Genomic DNA, 20,098 nt, shown 5'->3' on the forward strand with positions numbered 1-20,098 from the left:
CGGGAGGATCTATACTGTATACTGTAGCTCTGCCCTGTCCTGCCCTGTCCTGCCCTGCCCTGCCCTGCCCTGCCCTGCCCTGCCTGTTCCTGTTCTGCCCTGTCCTGTCCTGTCCTGCCCTGCCTGTTCCTGTCCTGCGCCACCCAGGCCCCAGAAGTGAGCTCTTTAACCCTCTTCCGTACAGATTCACTACTAAACTGCCCTTAAATTCCCTGCCCAGTCCTCCCTATGTACCTGCCCTATGTACCTGCCCTATGTACAGCTGCAGTGATCAGTATCTTTGCCCTGCTCAGTACCAGCCAAGCCCTGTGCTGTTCTATACAGTAGCGTTACCAACCAGGCAGAAACAGAAGAGAGCTCTTTGCCCTCTATCCCTTCCCCTCCCCTGCCCTGGCCCTCCCTCCCCTTCCCTCTCTTCCCTCCCCTCCCCTGCCCCTCCCTCCCCTTGCCTCCTCTCTCTTCCCTCCCCTGGCCCTCCCTCCCTCCCCTTGCCTCCCCTCCCCTCTCTTCCCTCCCCTGACCCTCCCTCCCCTTGCCTCCCCTCCCCTCTCTTCCCTTCCCTTGCCTCCCCTACCCTCTCTTCCCTCCCCTTGCCTCCCCTCCCCTCCCCTCCCCTTGCCTCCCCTCCCCTCTCTTCCCTCCCCTGCCTTTCCTTGCCCTGCCCTGGTCCTACGAGTGTGTTCTCTGCTGACGGTAGCAGATGAATAATTTATCTTCAGTAAGTGTCAGTGTAGACACCCCGCTGCTACTGGGAAGCGAGAAGAGAGGGGCTAGGATTAACACACACTGTATAGAAACACATTCAGGCACACGGACAACAGAGAGAGTTTCTATTTCACCAAGTGTGGATTTGTCTTGTGGTCAAAGACCTGTCAAAGCTTTTCTGAAATGCAAAAACATATAGACATATATACTACATGCAGGTTCACACACTCATACATAGAACCTTGGACATACATACTACATGCAGGTTCACACACTCATACATAGAAACATGGACGTACATAGAAAGTACTCATACCATTATAGAGTGAATTTGATGAATTAACTCAGGCTTCTATTGTAACAGACAAAAATATGTTCTACAGCTAGAATTCCCTCTCTCCCTATTCTACCTCTCTACACCCCTCCCCTTTCCCTCCCTCCCTCTCTCCCTATTCTACCTCTCTACACCCCTCCCCTTTCCCTCCCTCCCTCTCTCCCTATTCTACCTCTCTACACCCCTCCCCTTTCCCTCCCTCCCTCTCTCCCTATTCTACCTCTCTATACCCCTCCCCTTTCCCTCCCTCCCTCTCTCCCTATTCTACCTCTCTACACCCCTCCCCTTTCCCTCCCTCCCTCTCTCCCTATTCTACCTCTCCATACCCCTCCCCTTTCCCTCCCTCCCTCTCTCCCTATTCTACCTCTCCATACCCCTCCCCTTGCACTCCCTCCCTCTCTCCCTATTCTACCTCTCCATACCCCTCCCCTTGCCCTCCCTCCCTCTCTCCCTATTCTACCTCTCTACACCCCTCCCCTTCCCCTCCCTCCCTCTCTCCCTATTCTACCTCTCTATACCCCTCCCCTTTCCCTCCCTCCCTCTCTCCCTATTCTACCTCTCTATACCCCTCCCCTTTCCCTCCCTCCCTCTCTCCCAATTCTACCTCTCTATACCCCTCCCCTTTCCCTCCCTCCCTCTCTCCCTATTCTACCTCTCTATACCCCTCCCCTTTCCCTCCCTCCCTCTCTCCCTATTCTACCTCTCTATACCCCTCCCCTTTCCCTCCCTCCCTCTCTCCCTATTCTACCTCTCTACACCCCTCCCCTTTCCCTCCCTCCCTCTCTCCCTATTCTACCTCTCTATACCCCTCCCCTTTCCCTCCCTCCCTCTCTCCCTATTCTACCTCTCCATACCCCTCCCCTTTCCCTCCCTCCCTCTCTCCCTATTCGACCTCTCTACACCCCTCCCCTTTCCCTCCCTCCCTCTCTCCCTATTCTACCTCTCTACACCCCTCCCCTTTCCCTCCCTCCCTCTCTCCCTATTCTACCTCTCCATACCCCTCCCCTTTCCCTCCCTCCCTCTCTCCCTATTCTACCTCTCTATACCCCTCCCCTTATCCCTCCCTCCCTCTCTCCCTATTCTACCTCTCCATACCCCTCCCCTTGCCCTCCCTCCCTCTCTCCCTATTCTACCTCTCTATACCCCTCCCCTTTCCCTCCCTCCCTCTCTCCCTATTCTACCTCTCTATACCCCTCCCCTTTCCCTCCCTCCCTCTCTCCCTATTCTACCTCTCTATACCCCTCCCCTTTCCCTCCCTCCCTCTCTCCCTATTCTACCTCTCCATACCCCTCCCCTTTCCCTCCCTCCCTCTCTCCCTATTCTACCTCTCTACACCCCTCCCCTTTCCCTCCCTCCCTCTCTCCCTATTCTACCTCTCTACACCCCTCCCCTTTCCCTCCCTCCCTCTCTCCCTATTCTACCTCTCCATACCCCTCCCCTTTCCCTCCCTCCCTCTCTCCATATTCTACCTCTCTACACCACTCCCCTTCCCCTCCCTCCCTCTCTCCCTATTCTACCTCTCTATACCCCTCCCCTTCTCTCCCTCCCTCTCTCCCTATTCTACCTCTCTATACCCCTCCCCTTCTCTCCCTCCCTCTCTCCCTATTCTACCTCTCTACACCCCTCCCCTTCTCTCCCTCCCTCTCTCCCTATTCTACCTCTCTATACCCCTCCCCTTCCCCTCCCTCCCTCTCTCCCTATTCTACCTCTCTACACCCCTCCCCTTTCCCTCCCTCCCTCTCTCCCTATTCTACCTCTCTACACCCCTCCCCTTTCCCTCCCTCCCTCTCTCCCTATTCTACCTCTCTACACCCCTCCCCTTTCCCTCCCTCCCTCTCTCCCTATTCTACCTCTCCATACCCCTCCCCTTGCCCTCCCTCCCTCTCTCCCTATTCTACCTCTCTACACCCCTCCCCTTTCCCTCCCTCCCTCTCTCCCTATTCTACCTCTCTATACCCCTCCCCTTTCCCTCCCTCCCTCTCTCCCTATTCTACCTCTCCATACCCCTCCCCTTGCCCTCCCTCCCTCTCTCCCTATTCTACCTCTCCATACCCCTCCCCTTGCCCTCCCTCCCTCTCTCCCTATTCTACCTCTCTATACCCCTCCCCTTTCCCTCCCTCCCTCTCTCCCTATTCTACCTCTCCATACCCCTCCCCTTTCCCTCCCTCCCTCTCTCCCTATTCTACCTCTCTATACCCCTCCCCTTTCCCTCCCTCCCTCTCTCCCTATTCTACCTCTCTACACCCCTCCCCTTCCCCTCCCTCCCTCTCTCCCTATTCTACCTCTCTATACCCCTCCCCTGTCCCTCCCTCCCTCTCTCCCTATTCTACCTCTCTATACCCCTCCCCTTTCCCTCCCTCCCTCCCTCCCTATTCTATCTCTCTACACCCCTCCCCTTCCCCTCCCTCCCTCTCTCCCTATTCTACCTCTCTATACCCCTCCCCTTTCCCTCCCTCCCTCTCTCCCTATTCTACCTCTCTACACCCCTCCCCTTTCCCTCCCTCCCTCCCTCCCTATTCTATCTCTCTACACCCCTCCCCTTCCCCTCCCTCCCTCTCTCCCTATTCTACCTCTCTACACCCCTCCCCTTTCCCTCCCTCCCTCTCTCCCTATTCTACCTCTCTACACCCCTCCCCTTTCCCTCCCTCCCTCCCTCCCTATTCTATCTCTCTACACCCCTCCCCTTCCCCTCCCTCCCTCTCTCCCTATTCTACCTCTCTAGACCCCTCCCCTTTCCCTCCCTCCCTCTCTCCCTATTCTACCTCTCTACACCCCTCCCCTTTCCCTCCCTCCCTCTCTCCCTATTCTACCTCTCTACACCCCTCCCCTTTCCCTCCCTCCCTCTCTCCCTATTCTACCTCTCTATACCCCTCCCCTTTCCCTCCCTCCCTCTCTCCCTATTCTACCTCTCTATACCCCTCCCCTTTCCCTCCCTCCCTCTCTCCCTATTCTACCTCTCTATACCCCTCCCCTTTCCCTCCCTCCCTCTCTCCCTATTCTACCTCTCTACACCCCTCCCCTTTCCCTCCCTCCCTCTCTCCCTATTCTACCTCTCTATACCCCTCCCCTTTCCCTCCCTCCCTCTCTCCCTATTCTACCTCTCTACACCCCTCCCCTTTCCCTCCCTCCCTCTCTCCCTATTCTACCTCTCTACACCCCTCCCCTTTCCCTCCCTCCCTCTCTCCCTATTCTACCTCTCTATACCCCTCCCCTTTCCCTCCCTCCCTCTCTCCCTATTCTACCTCTCTACACCCCTCCCCTTTCCCTCCCTCCCTCTCTCCCTATTCTACCACTCTATACCACTCCCCTTTCCCTCCCTCCCTCTCTCCCTATTCTACCTCTCTATACCCCTCCCCTTTCCCTCCCTCCCTCTCTCCCTATTCTACCTCTCTATACCCCTCCCCTTTCCCTCCCTCCCTCTCTCCCTATTCTACCTCTCTACACCCCTCCCCTTTCCCTCCCTCCCTCTCTCCCTATTCTACCTCTCTACACCCCTCCCCTTTCCCTCCCTCCCTCTCTCCCTAGGCTACCTCTCTATACCCCTCCCCTTTCCCTCCCTCCCTCTCTCCCTATTCTACCTCTCTACACCCCTCCCCTTCCCCTCCCTCCCTCTCTCCCTATTCTTCCTCTCTACACCCCTCCCCTTTCCCTCCCTCTCTCCCTATTCTACCTCTCTACACCCCTCCCCTTTCCCTCCCTCCCTCTCTCCCTATTCTACCTCTCTATACCCCTCCACTTTCCCTCCCTCCCTCTCTCCCTATTCTACCTCTCTATACCCCTCCCCTTTCCCTTCCTCCCTCTCTCCCTATTCTACCTCTCTATACCCCTCCCCTTTCCCTCCCTCCCTCTCTCCCTATTCTACCTCTCTATACCCCTCCCCTTCTCTCCCTCCCTCTCTCCCTATTCTACCTCTCTACACCACTCCCCTTCTCGCCCTCCCTCTCTCCCTAGGCTACCTCTCTATACCCCTCCCCTTTCCCTCCCTCCCTCTCTCCCTATTCTATCTCTCTACACCCCTCCCCTTCTCTCCCTATTCTACCTCTCTACACCCCTCCCCTTCCCCTCCCTCCCTCTCTCCCTATTCTACCTCTCTACACCCCTCCCCTTCCCCTCCATCCCTCTCTCCCTATTCTACCTCTCTACACCCCTCCCCTTTCCCTCCCTCCCTCTCTCCCTATTCTATCTCTCTACACCCCTCCCCTTCTCTCCATATTCTACCTCTCTACACCCCTCCCCTTGCCCTCCCTCCCTCTCTCCCTATTCTACCTCTCCATACCCCTCCCCTTGCCCTCCCTCCCTCTCTCCCTATTCTACCTCTCCATACCCCTCCCCTTCCCCTCCCTCCCCCTCTTCCTATTCTACCTCTCTACACCCCTCCCCTTCCCCTCCCTCCCTCTCTCCCTATTCTACCTCTCTACACCCCTCCCCTTCCCCTCCCTCCCTCTCTCCCTATTCTACCTCTCTACACCCCTTCCCTTTCCCTCCCCCCTCTCTCCCTATTCTACCTCTCTACACCCCTCCCCTTCTCTCCCTATTCTACCTCTCTACACCCCTCCCCTTCCCCTCCCTCCCTCTCTCCCTATTCTACCTCTCTACACCCCTCCCCTTCCCCTCCCTCCCTCTCTCCCTATTCTACCTCTCTACACCCCTCCTCTTTCCCTCCCTCCCTCTCTCCCTATTCTATCTCTCTACACCTCTCCCCTTCTCTCCCTATTCTACCTCTCTACACCCCTCCCCTTGGCCTCCCTCCCTCTCTCCCTATTCTACCTCTCCATACCCCTCCCCTTGCCCTCCCTCCCTCTCTCCCTATTCTACCTCTCCATACCCCTCCCCTTCCCCTCCCTCCCTCTTTCCCTATTCTACCTCTCTACACCCCTCCCCTTGCCTCCCTATTCTACCTCTCTACACCCCTCCCCTTGCATCCCTATTCTACCTCTCTACACCCCTCCCCTTCCTATTCTACCTCTCTATACCCCTCCCCTTCCCCTCCCTCCCTCTCTCCCTATTCTACCTCTCTACACCACTCCCCTTCCCCTCCCTCCCTCTCTCCCTATTCTACCTCTCTACACCCCTCCCCTTCCCCTCCCTCCCTCTCTCCCTATTCTACCTCTCTACACCCCTCCCCTTCCCCTCCCTCCCTCTCTCCCTATTCTACCTCTCTAAACCCCTCCCCTTCCCCTCCCTCCCTCTCTCCCTATTCTACCTCTCTACACCCCTCCCCTTCCCCTCCCTCCCTCTCTTCCTATTCTACCGCTCTACACCCCTCCCCTTCCCTCCCTATTCTACCTCTCTACACCCCTCTTCCTATTCTACCTCTCTATACCCCTCCCCTTCCCCTCTCCCCCTCCCTCCCTCCCCCCTCTGCCCTCTCCTGGCCACCCTCTTCATAATCAGAGCCCAGTGAGCCGTGAGACGCACTTAAGCGCCGACCGGCGGTAACCTCACACCACGCTACAGCTAACACACACACACACACACACACACACACACACACACACACACACACACACACACACACACACACACACACACACACACACACACACACACACACACACACACACACACACACATATGCACACACATACACACACTAACACACACATTCATCCACCCTCTCCCTCTCCTCTCCTCCCCCTCCCTTTCTCCCCCACTTAGTGCCGTACCATGCCTGTCTTGAATAAAACACACGTCACCACTTACGGGCTGGCTTACCTGATGACTGATAACAGGCTAGAGAGCAGCCAGTCAGCCAGTCAGTCCTTATTCACTATGGCCAGACACACAGCTCAGCTTACACACTCATGGCAACACACACCAACAACAGGAGACAGAGGCCCATTCTTACCAGTCCCAAGCTACTTCACATGCACCCGACTCGAGTCACACATCTTTTATCCCACTTGAGCGCTTTCTCACAAACACGTGAAAACGCTGGTATGCTCACACGCACAGACACTAACCCAGACACACCAAACCCCCACAACAGCTTACCTGGCAGGTAGTAGAGAGGTGCTTTTAGTCCAAACATGGTTAGAGTCATATAGATAGAAGACAATGTGGTACGGAGATCAGGGCAGCAGTCCTGTCCTGGAGGAGTATGGTGGTACAGGGCGGCTGTGCCCTCGGTGCCACCCAGCAAGGAGGCTCTGTGTGTGGGGAGGCTGGGACTCAGCCTGTCATCCCAACTCGCTGGTCCTAGCTAACGGAGCGTGATGCTGGGACCGCCCAGCTGGCTAGGACACACAAACACAGTGTCACAGACACACACTGTCACACACACACACACTGTCACACACACGGAGAGCGGTGTGAGGGTAAGTCCCTGGGCACGCCCCCGCTCACGACCCCCTCGCTCTCTCCCCTGACCCCCTGGGTTGGGTCACACACTCCCTCTTCGTCTCTGCACAGCGGGAGGTGACACACACACTAACGCCACACACACACACACACACACACACGGGGCACACAAACACACACACACACACACACACACACACACACACACACACACGGGGCACACAGACCAGAAGCTGAAGAAAGAAGCAGACCAGAAGTGTCTGAGCTCAGGGAGGATAAAACAGACGAAGGTAAAAGAGGTGTAATCCTGCGGAGGAGAAGAACGACAGAATGATTCCTGGGATTGTCTTTTATCCCTCCATCCCAAGACAAATGATCAGAGGAGAGCGTGGTTTCTTCCTCCGCCCGCTGCCTGCTGATCTCAGTCTGTCTCTCTCTTTCCTCTTCCTTTTTCTCTCCCTCTCACTCAGAGCCGACACGGAGAGGAGGAGGAGAGGAGGATGAGAGGAGGAGGGCAGAATGAACTCCCTCCAGGCTACAACACAGCCAGATAGTGAGGGAAGGAGGGGAAAGAGAGAGACCGAAAGGGAGGGGAAAGAGAGAACGAAAGAGGGAGGGAGGGATGAGAGTGAAATGCTGGCCATTGCTGAATTTCATGCGAGAGATAAAACGAGAGAGAGAAAATGAGAGAGATAGTAAAAAAGAGAGAGATGGAGAGAATTGGAAGCTGGCCTGAGTGACAGCTGATTGGGCAGCCCTAATGACAGCGAGGGACCAACGATAATCATGGGACATCTGCTCAAATGACACTTCACCGGGGCCACCATCCCAGAGTCACCGGCATGCAGAGAGAGAGATGAGGAGAGGAAGATGGGGAATCAAGTGCAGCTCAACAAAGGAAAGCTATGTGTGAGAGAGAGACGAGAGCACAAACCTCAGGCATCTCGCCTGCCTCCATTCCCCTCCAACTGAAAATGAGACTCCGATTATGGGTTCAGTATGTGTGTGTGTGTATGTGTATATATGTGAGAAAGAGAGATAAAGAGGGATAAAGAGAGAGAAAGAGATAGAGATAAAGAGAGAGAGAAAAATAAGAAAAAGAGAGAGAAAGAGAGAGAGAGAGAGAAAAAGAAGAGAAAGAGAGAGAAAGAGAGAGAGAGAGAGAGAAAATGAGAGAGAGATAAAGAGGGAGAGAGAGAAAGACAATGAGCCTTGGCCAGGGTTGCAATCTGAGCCCTGCACTCTTCAATATTTACATCAATGAATTGGCCACTATTCTAGAAAAATCCTCAGCCCCTGGTGTTAGTCTCCACCTATCCCTGCTGTCACCCACAGCACATGTCCTACAGCAGAGCCTGGACCTGCTAGAGCAGTACTGCCAGACCTGGGCCCTGGCAGTAAACCCCCACAGCACATGGCCTACAGCAGAGCCTGGACCTGCTAGAGCAGTACTGCCAGACCTGGGCCCTGGCAGCAAACCCCCACAGCACATGACCTACAGCAGAGCCTGGACCTGCTAGAGCAGTACTGCCAGACCTGGGCCCTGGCAGCAAACCCCCACAGCACATGGCCTACAGCAGAGCCTGGACCTGCTAGAGCAGTACTTCCAGACCTGGGCCTTGGCAGTAAACCCCCACAGCACATGGCCTACAGCAGAGCCTGGACCTGCTAGAGCAGTACTGCCAGACCTGGGCCCTGGCAGCAAACCCCCACAGCACATGGCCTACAGCAGAGCCTGGACCTGCTAGAGCAGTACTGCCAGAACTGGGCCCTGGCAGCAAACCCCCACAGCACATGGCCTACAGCAGAGCCTGGACCTGCTAGAGCAGTACTGCCAGACCTGGGCCCTGGCAGTAAACCCCCACAGCACATGGCCTACAGCAGAGCCTGGACCTGCTAGAGCAGTACTGCCAGACCTGGGCCCTGGCAGTAAACCCCCACAGCACATGGCCTACAGCAGAGCCTGGACCTGCTAGAGCAGTACTGCCAGACCTGGGCCCTGGCAGTAAACCCCCACAGCACATGGCCTACAGCAGAGCCTGGACCTGCTAGAGCAGTACTGCCAGACCTGGGCCCTGGCAGTAAACCCCCACAGCACATGGCCTACAGCAGAGCCTGGACCTGCTAGAGCAGTACTGCCAGACCTGGGCCCTGGCAGCAAACTCCAAAAAGACTCAAATAATGATTTTCCAGATAAGATCCAGATCTCAGGGAATTAGACCAAAGTTCCCAATTGGTACAAAATATATAGAGTACTGCACACACTACAATTATTTAGGTAAAAAAGCTCAACTGGACACCTTAATGAGGCAGTGACTGTACTGAGAGAGAAAGCACGCAGGGCATTCTACACCATTAAAAAAACAAATTGAAATTGAAATACCTATTAATATTTGGCTAAAACGAATTGAATGTGTCATTGAACCAATTGCACGTTATGGCAGCGAGGTGTGGGGTCCACTTGCAAAACAAGATTTCATCAAATGGGACAAACACCCCATTGAAACCCTGCATGCAGAGTTCTGTAAGATTCTCCTACATGTCCAGAGGAAAACTACAAACAATGCATGCAGGGCAGAATTAGGCCAATATCCACTAATAATAAAAACTCAAAAAATAGCAATTCAGTTTTGGAAACATCTAAAATACAGTGACCCCCTCTCATATCATTACCAAGCCCTGCAATGCTAAGAGCTGAGCAAATAAAAGAGTCCCCTCATCCAGCTGGTCCCGATGCTGAGTTCACAAACCAGTTCTACTAACACACTGAAGCCTCAGGACCAGAACATCCAATCAATCAGGATAAACCAAATTACAACACAGTCAAAACAAAACTACATTGCTTATTGGGAAACACAAGCACAAGCACAAAGCAGAATGCAGTGCTATCTGGCCCTAAATGGACAGTACACCATGGCTAAATATTTGACCATGGTTACTGATCAAAACCTTAGAAAAACCTTGACAAAGTACAGGCTCAGTGAGCACAGCCTTGCCATTGAGAAAGTTAGACATAGGAAAACCTGGCTAACTGTAGAGGAAAGGCTGTGCAACCAATACACAACAGAACCTGAGACGGAGCTGCATTTCCTGACAAAATATAAAACAATTAGAGAGTGTAATTTCCCCAAAATTGAAACCCTTATTCAAGGTTTCAAAGACCTCTCTGATGAGGATAGGCTACCCGTCCTGTTGGGGGAGGACGCAGAGAGCTGTGGGTTGGCAGCGCACTACATTGCTGCCTGCCATAAGTTGAGTGATGGTGTCTGACAGACCAATCAACCTGCACATGTCCTCTACTGTATGCTTATTGTGATTGTTCAATGTATGGTTATTTTGATCCTTGGTTATTGTTGTTACTTTTGTCCCGTTGACAATTTTGATTCTTATTATTTTCATATTGTAAATATCCAAAGTAAGCTTTGATAATATGTACATTGTTTCATCATGCCAATAAAGCAAATTGAATTGAATTGATAAAGAGAGAGAGAGATAAAGAGAGAGAGAGAGATAAAGAGAGAGAGTGAGAGAGAGAAAGAGCGAGAGAGAGAGAGAGAGAGAGAGAAAGAAAGAGAGAGAGAAGGATAGAGAGACAGAGATAAAGAGAGGTAGAGAGAGAGATAAAGAGAGAGAGAGAGAGAGAGAGAGAGAGAGAGAAAGAGAGAGAGAGAGAGAGAGAGAGAGAGAGAGAGAGAGAGGGAGAGAGAGAGAGAGAGAAAGAGCTCTCGGCACAGCATGGTGAGCAGTCTGTGAGCCGTGCACAAAATCCAAGTTTCAGAGATTGTCATAAACACGCACACACACAGCAGAAGCAGTAGGGGTGAGGAGCTAACTATCTGCTGGGCAGCGGCCACGCAGAACCAAAACCAGCAGGAGAGGGGGCAGAAAGAGAGAGAGAGAGAAAGAGAGAGAGAGAAAACAGAAAGATCAAGAGAGAGAGAGATAGTCTGGCAGGATGTTTGCCCTGGGGGCTGACTTGCTCTCAAACCCACTCTATGAAACTCACAGTAGGGGAGAGAAAGGGATGGACAGAGGAGGGAGAGGAAAGAGGGAAGAGGGGGAGGGAGAAGGGGACATGGTTGGGGGTACACTGCCTTACTTGCCAATACCCTGAGGCAGGCAGGCAAACCCCCCTTCCAATGAAAAAAATACATCCTCACTTCACACACCTACACAGACACACAGTTACACACACCTACACACATATACACACGAATACACACAGATACACACAGACACACACACCTACACACATATACACAAATACACACAGATACACACAGACACACACACACCTACACACATATACACAGACACATACAGATACACACAAATACACACAGATACACATATACACACTAATACACACAGATACACACAGACACACACACCTACACACATATACACAGACACATACAGATACACACAAATACACACAGATACACATATACACACGAATACACACAGATACACACAGACACACACACCTACACACATATACACAGACACATACAGATACACACGAATACACACCGATACACACAGACACACACACCTACACACATATACACAGATACACACAAATACATACAGGTACACACAGACACACATACCTACACACATATACACAGACACATACAGATACACACAAATACACACAGATACACACAGACACACACATATACACAGACACATACAGATACACAAAGACACACACAGATAACACATAGGTGCAAGCACGAATACCAGAAAACACACATATTTTTTAACCAGCTTTTGCTCCCCTCTGCTGAAAGAGGGAAGCATGCTCACAGGCAAATAGGACAAATAACCACTAATACTGTCAGATGAGAGGAGAGGGATGGAGAGAGGAAGGGGGAGGGATAAGGGGGAAGAGTGTTCACACAGATGGAGAGAGTGAGGGAAGTAGAGAGAGGGGGGAAGCTACCTGTCTAGGAACATTTAAAGAGATAAGGAGAGGGGGTCAACTTATTTTATGTGTGTGTGTGTGTGTGTGTGTGTGTGTGTGTGTGTGTTGAAGTGTCTCACACCTTGTGAGATGGGTTGAGTGGTGCAGTGTCCCCTGGGGTGTTTGTCCACCTCACCTCCACTCAGCTCAGAGACAGAGAGATGGTGAGACAGAGAGACGGTGAGACAGAGAGACGGAGGAACAGAGAGATGGTGAGACAGAGAGACGGTGAGACAGAGAGACGGAGAGACAGAGAGATGGTGAGACTAAAAATACAGACTAAGGAACAGTTAGTTTAGAGAGAAATCTAATATACAGAGAGTCTCAATAGACAGAGAATACAGACAGACTAAGGAACAGGTCTGTTTAGAGAGAAATCTAATATACAGAGAGTCTCAATAGACAGAGAATACAGACAGACTAAGGAACAGGTCTGTTTAGAGAGACATCTAATATACAGGGAATACAGACAGACTAAGGAACAGGTCTGTATATAGAGAAATCTAATATACAGAGAATACAGACAGACTAAGGAACAGGTCTGTTTAGAGAGACATCTAATAGACAGGGAATACAGACAGACTAAGGAACAGGTCTGTTTAGAGACACATCTAATAGACAGGGAATACAGACAGACTAAGGAACAGGTCTGTATAGAGAGACATCTAATAGACAGGGAATACAGACAGACTAAGGAACAGGTCTGTATAGAGAGAAATCTAATATACAGGGAATACAGACAGACTAAGGAACAGGTCTGTATAGAGAGAAATCTAATAGACAGGAAATACAGACAGACTAAGGAACAGGTCTGTTTAGAGACACATCTAATAGACAGGGAATACAGACAGACTAAGGAACAGGTCTGTTTAGAGAGACATCTAATAGACAGGGAATACAGACAGACTAAGGAACAGGTCTGTATAGAGAGACATCTAATATACAGGGAATACAGACAGACTAAGGAACAGGTCTGTTTACAGAGACATCTAATAGACAGGGAATACAGACAGACTAAGGAACAGGTCTGTATAGAGAGACATCTAATAGACAGGGAATACAGACAGACTAAGGAACAGGTCTGTATAGAGAGACATCTAATAGACAGGGAATACAGACAGACTAAGGAACAGGTCTGTTTAGAGAGACATCTAATAGACAGGGAATACAGACAGACTAAGGAACAGGTCTGTTTAGAGAGACATCTAATATACAGGGAATACAGACAGACTAAGGAACAGGTCTGTATAGAGAGACATCTAATAGACAGGGAATACAGACAGACTAAGGAACAGGTCTGTATAGAGAGACATCTAATAGACAGGGAATACAGACAGACTAAGGAACAGGATCTGAATCAATCAACATACAATCAAGAAAGTATTTGTGTTTATATACAGGACTTCTTACAGACACTACAGGATGTGTCAAGAATGGGATAAAAAGACAAAACAATCAGTCTAAAGGTGTGTGTGTGGGGGGGGGGGGGGGTGACAGGTCTGTCTGATTTACATCAAAACACACTGAGTAGCAAGTGCCGTCTCTCGTTAGAAAGGGTGTAAGGAGTCACACACACACACACACACACACACACACACACACACACACACACACACACACACACACACACACACACACACACACACACACACACACACACACACACACACACACACACAGTCAAAGGACATAAAAGGCCCCTGGAGACCAAGCCACTGTGTCTGACTGCAACACTGTGATCAGAGGATGACAAGAGACACTAAAGCACACCAGAGGGGACGGAAGGAGAGAGAGAGAGAAAAGAAGAGGAGAGGGGGAGAGAGTAACAAGAAGAAAGAACAAGAGAAGAAGCCTGGAAGAGAGCAAGAAAAAGATGGATAGAAAGGGAGAGGCAGAGGCTGCGGAGAAACCAAGTGTGACGAGAGAGGGAGAGAAAGAAAGAAAACGGGGGAAAGCAAAACTAAAGAATGAGAGAGGTGGATCCAGCTGAACAGAGGGAATCTTTCCATGTTTCCAGGGAACAGAGGAGAGACAGAGAGCTGTGCCTCTGGGTAATTTAAGATTAGGACACCAGACTGTGACTATCCTGCCTCCTCCACCTATCCTCTTTATCCCTATGCCTCCTCCCTGCCCAAAAATGGCATCCCATACCCCACCCTTCTGCTCTCATCCGATCTCACAGAGCAACAGCCTTTATTTTTTACATAATCCCTTCTCTCAAGAATAATCACCTTCTCTCCTCCTCCCCTCCCTCTTTCTGCCCCATCTCGACCCCAATGTTCCCCTGTGTTTGTGTGTGTCTGTGTTGGGAGGGGTTGTGGTCGATCTTCCGCAACAGCAGGAGCAGGCAAGATAAGGTATCTCTATAATCTCCCCCTGACGCACAGCCTCTGGAGTCTCACCCCCCCCCCCCCCCCCCCCCCCCCCCCCCCCCCCCACCCACACACACACACACAAGTGCATGGTTGCCTATCTAACACTCTCACATGTCTGAGAGAAGAGGCCAGCTACTGGGAGCAGGTGTGGGCCTCTCAGAGAGGGAGAGGCAGAATGAAGAGAGAGAGATGTGAGGTGAAGTAGAGAGAGAAAGAGAGATGAGGTGAAGTAGAGAGAGAGAGAGAGAGAGAGAGAGAGAGAGGTGAAGTAGAGAGAGAGAGAGAGGTGAGGTGAAGTAGAGAGAGAGATGTGAAGTAGAGAGGGAGAGAGAGAGAGGTGAGGTGAAGTAGATAGAGCGAGAAAGAGAGATGAGGTGAAGTAGAGAGAGAGAGAGAGAGAGGTGAAGTAGAGAGGGAGAGAGAGAGGTGAGGTGAAGTAGAGAGGGAGAGAGAGAGAGAGAGGTGAGGTGAAGTAGAGAGAGAGAGATGAGGTGAAGTAGAGAGAGAGAGAGAGAGAGGTGAGGTGAAGTAGAGAGAGAGAAAGAGAGATGAGGTGAAGTAGAAAGAGAGAAAGAGAGAGGTGATGTGAAGTACAGAGAGGTGAGGTGAAGTAGAGAGGGAGAGAGAGAGAGAGGTGAGGTAAAGTAGAGAGAGGTGAGGTGAAGTAGAGAGAGAGAGAGAGAGGTGAAGTAGAGAGAGAGAGGGAGATGAGGTGAAGTAGAGAGAGAGCGAGGTGAAGTAGAGAGAGAGAGATGTATGGGTAAACCACTTCTCCAATCTTTTTGGCTCTATAACAAAGAATAAAGAGCAAAAACATATACATGATCAAATACAGATCTTAGAATCAACTATTAAAGACTACCAGAACCCACTGGATTCTCCAATTACATTGAATGAGTTACAGGACAAAATAAAAACCCTCCAACCCAAAAAAGCCTGTGGTGTTGATGGTATCCTCAATGAAATTATCAAATATACAGACAACAAATTCCAATTGGCTATACTAAAACTCTTTAACATCATACTTAGCTCTGGCATCTTCCCCAATATTTGGAACCAAGGACTGATCACCCCAATCCACAAAAGTGGAGACAAATTTCACCACAATAACTACAGTGGAATATGTGTCAACAGTAACCTTGGGAAAATCCTCTGCATTATTATTGACAGCAGACTCGTACATTTGCTCAATGAAAACAATGTACTGAGCAAATGTCAAATTGGCTTTTTACCAAATTACCGTACAACAGACCATGTATTCACCCTGCACACCCTAATTGACAACCAAACAAACCAAAACAAAGGCAAAGTCTTCTCATGCTTTGTTGATTTCAAAAAAGCCTTCGACACAATCTGGCATGAGGGTCTGCTATACAAACTGATGGAAAGTGGTGTTGGGGGTAAAACATACGACATTATAAAATCCATGTACACAAACAACAAGTGTGCGGTTAAAATTGGCAAAAAACACACACATTTCTTCACACAGGGTCGTGGGGTTAGACAGGGATGCAGCTTAAGCCCCACCCTCTTCAACATATATATCAACGAATTGGCGCGGGCACTAGAAAAGTCTGCAGCACCCGACCTCCCCCTGCTAGAATCCGAAGTCAAATGTCTGCTGTTTGCCGATGATCTGGTGCTTCTGTCACCAACCAAGGAGGGCCTACAGCAGCACCTAGATCTTATGCACAGATTCTGTCAGACCTGGGCCCTGACAGTAAGTCTCAGTAAGACCAAAATAATGGTGTTCCAAAAAAGGTGCAAGCACCAGGACCACAAATACAAATTCCATCTAGACACTGTTGCCCTAGAGCACACAAAAAACTATACATACCTTGGCCTAAACATCAGCGCCACAGGTAACTTCCACAAAGCTGTGAACGATCTGAGAGACAAGGCAAGAAGGGCATTCTATGCCATCTAAAGAAATACCAATTAGGATTTGGCTAAAAATACTTGAATCAGTCATAGAGCCCATTGCCCTTTATAGTTGTGAGGTCTGGGGTCCGCTCAACAACCAAGACTTCACAAAATGGGACAAACACCAAATTGAGACTCTGCACGCAGAATTCTGCAAAAATATCCTCCGTGTACAACGTAAAACACCAAATAATGCATGCAGAGCAGAATTAGGCCGATACCCACTAATTATCAAAATCCAGAAAAGAGCCGTTAAATTCTAAAACCACCTAAAAGGAAGCGATTCACAAACCTTCCATAACAAAGCCATCACCTACAGAGAGATGAACCTGGAGAAGAGTCCCCTAAGCAAGCTGGTCCTGGGGCTCTGTTCACAAACACAAACACACCCTACAGAGCCCCAGGACAACAGCACAATTAGACCCAACCAAATCATGAGAAAACAAAAAGATAATTACTTGACACATTGGAAAGAATTAACAAAAAAACAGAGCAAACTAGAATGCTATTTGGCCCTAAACAGAGAGTACACAGCGGCAGAATACCTGACCACTGTGACTGACCCAAAATTAAGGAAAGCTTTGACTATGTACAGACTCAGTGAGCATAGCCTTGCTATTGAGAAAGGCCGCCGTAGGCAGACATGGCTCTCAAGAGAAGACAGGCTATGTGCTCACTGCCCACAAAATGAGGTGGAAACTGAGCTGCACTTCCTAACCTCCTGCCCAATGTATGACCATATTAGAGAGACATATTTCCCTCAGATTACACAGATCCACAAAGAATTCGAAAACAAATCCAATTTTGAAAAACTCCCATATCTACTGGGTGAAATTCCACAGTGTGCCATCACAGCAGCAAGATTTGTGACCTGTTGCCACGAGAAAAGGGCAACCAGTGAAGAACACACACCATTGTAAATACAACCCATATTTATGCTTATTTATTTTATCTTGTGTCCTTTAACCATTTGTACATTGTTAAAACACTGTATATATATATATAATATGACATTTGTAATGTCTTTACTGTTTTGAAACCTCTGTATGTGTAATGTTTACTGTTAATTTTTGTTGTTTTTCACTTTATATATTCACTTTGTATGTTGTCTACCTCACTTGCTTTGGCAATGTTACACATGTTTCCCATGCCAATAAAGCCCTTGAATTGAATTGAATTGAATTGAGAGAGAGAGAGAGGTGAGGTGAAGTAGAGAGAGAGGTGAGGTGAAGTAGAGAGAGAGAGAGAGAGAGGTGAGGTGAAGTAGAGCGAGAGAGAGAGTGAGAGAGAGAGGTGAGGTGAAGTGGAAAGAGAGAGAGAGCGAGAGAGAGAGGTGAGGTGAAGTAGAGAGAGAGAGAGAGAGAGGTGAGGTGAAGTAGAGCGAGAGAGAGAGCGAGAGAGAGAGGTGAGGTGAAGTAGAAAGAGAGAGAGAGGTGAAGTTTATTTATTTATCCATTATTTTACCAGATAAGTTGACTGAGAACACGTTCTCATTTGCAGCAACGATCTGGGGAATAGTTACAGGGGAGAGGAGGGGGATTAATGAGCCAATTGTAAACTGGGGATTATTAGGTGACTGTGATGGTTTGAGGGCCAGATTGGGAATTTAGCCAGGACACCGGGGTTAACACCCCTACTCTTACGATAGGTGCCATGGGATCTTTAATGACCTCAGAGAGTCAGGACACCCGTTTAACTTCCCATCCGAAAGACGGCACCCTACACAGGGCAGTGTCCCCAATCACTGCCCTGGGGCAGTGGGATATATATTATTTTTTTTAGACCAGAGGAAAAAGTGCCTCCTATTGGCCCTCCAACACCACTTCCAGCAGCATCTGGTCTCCCATCCAGGAACTGACCAGGACCAACCCTGCTTAGCATCAGAAGCAAGCCAGCAGTGGTATGCAGGGTGGTATGCTGAAGTAGAGAGAGAGGTGAGGTGAAGTAGAGAGAGAGAGAGAAAGAGAGAGAGAGAGAGCGGTGAGGTGAAGTAGAGAGAGAGAGAGATAGAGAGAGGTGAGGTGAAGTAGAGAGAGAGACAGAGAGGTGAGGTGAAGTAGAGAGAGAGAGAGAGAGAGAGAGAGAGGTGAGGTGAGGTGAAGTAGATAGAGTAATAGAGATATTACCTTTTTGAGAGAGAATAAAATACCAAAACAGTGTAAAATGCACATGTACCACATCGATTGATAGCTGCAATAGCCTGTCTATGAACTGCACTGCTCACTGCTACAGTAGGCTGCTGTTGTCTCAGTACCCAACACCATTTTGGGGCGAGGTTAAGGTCAATCTCAACACCCTGACCTTGACTACCTGGAATTTTGACCTTTGACCCTAGATATCATTTATTTTACCTACTCTTTCATATGAGCCCATAAGTTTTGTATGGAATCCCAGACCTCTTCATACCCTTACACAAACCCCCACACAACCAGACCTCTCCCAGACCTCTTCATACCCTTACACACACCCCCACACAACCAGACCTCTCCCAGACCTCTTCATACCCTTACACACACCCCACACAACCAGACCTCTCCCAGACCTCTTCATACCCTTACACACACCACCACACAACCAGACCTCTCCCAGACCTCTTCATACCCTTACACACACCCCCACACAACCAGACCTCTCCCAGACCTCTCCCTTCACCCTGCTGGTGATTAGAGAGAAACGATATGTGAGGGAGTGTGTGTGTTTCTCTCTTTCTCCCCCCGTATGTTAATCACAGACCAGCTCAAATCATTCATTCGCAAAAATGTGTCATTACCTATCAGGCTCAGCAGCCATAACCCTGCAATTACAGAACCGTCCCCTGGCCAGCTGAGCACTCAGGTCACACACACACGCACGCCCCCACACACACACACACACACGCACGCACCCGCACGCACACACGCACGCACGCACGCACCCACACACACACCCACACACGCACGCACCCACGCACACACCCACGCACGCACGCACCCGCACGCAAACACGCACGCACGCACCCACACACACACACACACACACACACACACACACACCCACGCACGCACGCACCCACGCACACACACACACACAGACACACACACAGACACACACACAGACACACACACACAGCATACTGGCAATCTGTTCCTATCTCAGGCATATAGAAGAGAATGAGGAGAAGAGCGACATCAACCTCCACAAACTCACCCAACCAATGTGAAAAACACTGTCCAAAAACACTGTCCCAAAACACTGTCCCAAAACACTGTCCCAAACCCTGTCCCAAAACACTGTCCCAAGACACTGTCCCAAAACACTGTCCCAAGACACTGTCCCAAAACACTGTCCCAAGACACTGTCCCAAAACACTGTCCCAAAACACTGTCCCAAGACACTGTCCCAAGACACTGTCCCAAAATGCTGTCCCAAGACACTGTCCCAAAACACTGTCCCAAGACACTGTCCCAAGACACTGTCCCAAAACACTGTCCCAAAACACTGTCCGAAAACGCT

The 20,098-nt window shown here is 50.1% G+C and overlaps 1 protein-coding gene across 1 annotated transcript in view; it reads right to left on the bottom strand.

Annotated features, from left to right (window-relative positions):
• LOC110506108 (genetic suppressor element 1) overlaps positions 1–20,098 on the bottom strand; it is a 420,263-nt gene that overhangs the window by 152,823 nt on the left and 247,342 nt on the right. The window lies entirely within an intron of this gene.

Source organism: Oncorhynchus mykiss, chromosome 26 (genome assembly GCF_013265735.2).
Source record: "Oncorhynchus mykiss isolate Arlee chromosome 26, USDA_OmykA_1.1, whole genome shotgun sequence".
NCBI lineage: Eukaryota > Metazoa > Chordata > Actinopteri > Salmoniformes > Salmonidae > Oncorhynchus > Oncorhynchus mykiss.